Here is a 1762-nt window from a genome sequence, read left to right as displayed (position 1 = left end):
GGGGCAAAGGATCACCACGATAATTGTAGTTCCGATTATTGATGTATTGAACCTGTTCTTGACTCACTCCAATGCTCGGATTTGTCCTACTTGTAGCTGCCACATATTCTGCACCTTGTGGTATCCTCTGGGTTGTCAAAGATGAAATCTGATGAGACAAAGAAGCAACTTGAGCTGAAAGTGTAGCAAACGGCTCCAATTCATGAATTCCAGCAACTTTCTTAGCCATAGTTCTTTCAGTTGGCCATTGATAGTTATTTGATGCCATTTCTTCCAAAAGAGTAGTAGCACCCTCAGGTGTCTTTGACATCAAAGTTCCCCCAGATGCAGCATCAACTAAAGTCCGCGTTTGCCCATTTAACCCATTATTGAACATCTGAATTTGCAACCAATCCGGCAATCCATGTTGTGGGTAGCGTCGAATCAAATCTTTATACCTTTCCCATGCTTCATAGAGTGATTCAAAATCATGCTGCTTGAATTGACCAATCTCACTCCTGAGTTGAGCTGTTTTTGCAGGTGGAAAGAATTTAGCTAGAAATTTTTGTGCCATGTACTGCCAACTAGTAATACTCCCAGGTTGTAGCGACTGTAGCCAACCTCTTACTTTGTCCCTCAAAGAGAAAGGGAATAATCTTAGTCTAATGGTGTCTTTAGTAACACCATTGATCTTCACAGTATCACAAATCTCCAAAAACATCGCCAGATGGATATTGGGATCATCAAGTGGCGATCCACTGAATTGGGCCTGCTGCACCATGCTGATTAATGCGGGTTTGAGCTCAAAATTGTTGGCATTAATGGGCTGGCGTCTGATACCCGAATAATTGTCATTCACAACTGGTCGCACATAATCCTTCAAGGCGCGTGGCTGCGCATTATCTTGTCCGTTCTCCATGGCTAATACCCTCTTTTTCCTTAGTGCTCTGAGCGTTCTTTCAATCTCCGGATCAAAAGGAATAATGTCACGTGTTCTTGCCCTGCGCATCCAACATAAAAAAAACACACCAGAAATACAAAAAAATAATAATAAAAAAAAATAAATAAATAAAAATATAAAAAGAGAATTCTAAATTAAAACCAAGATTACTTTGTATTGATATTGGCAAAAATAAGAAAAACTCAATCCCCGGAAACGGCGCCAAAAACTTGACCGGTGCAAACTGCAAGTGCACAGTATCATAGTTTTATAATATAATGATGTGTAGAGTATCGTCCTTAGGGATTGATGTCTTAATTTTACCAAGTACCGAAATTTTACTAACCTTGATTTTATTTAGAAAAATTAACAATTTTAGATTGCAAAATTTAAACAAAGCTACTTTAAATAAACTATTCAGGAGAATTTAAAACTGGATACCGCATGTCAAATTGATGATGGTAAAAACTTCTAGGAAACCGATTTCACCTAGTTTCTCACTATGCTTTACTCATTTAGCTAATTTAACTTCGTTTTCTCTGTTTGTTAGCAAATCACCAATTTTTCTAAAAGCCTCTTTCGATAGTCAATCGGAACCTATTCTTGTTTATTATTTAATATAAGAGTATGCAAATTAATAACACAAGAACGCAGTAAAACCCTCGATTTTTTATGCTACGTAGGTTCATACAAGTCTTTCGATCTCTATATTTACCTACGCTGAATTATCCAAGATCTATCCTATAATCCCCCCTTTCGGTAGCAAATCACAAGACTAAAATCATTTAATTAATGGCTAGTTAATTAAAAGCATTAGGCACATAATAACTCAAACAAACATTA

General features: G+C 37.1%; 1 non-coding gene across 1 annotated transcript; it reads left to right on the top strand.

Annotated features, from left to right (window-relative positions):
* The first annotated feature begins 398 nt into the window (after positions 1 to 398).
* LOC131150088 (small nucleolar RNA R71) lies at positions 399 to 505 on the top strand. The gene has a single exon (XR_009135471.1). It is a non-coding gene; the product is annotated as a small nucleolar RNA R71 (small nucleolar RNA).
* Positions 506 to 1762: the final 1257 nt, after the last annotated feature.

This window comes from Malania oleifera, chromosome 2 (assembly GCF_029873635.1).
Source record: "Malania oleifera isolate guangnan ecotype guangnan chromosome 2, ASM2987363v1, whole genome shotgun sequence".
Classification (NCBI taxonomy): domain Eukaryota; kingdom Viridiplantae; phylum Streptophyta; class Magnoliopsida; order Santalales; family Ximeniaceae; genus Malania; species Malania oleifera.
Note: the sequence above shows the minus strand (reverse complement) of the source record. Positions and strands in the feature narration are given on the sequence as shown.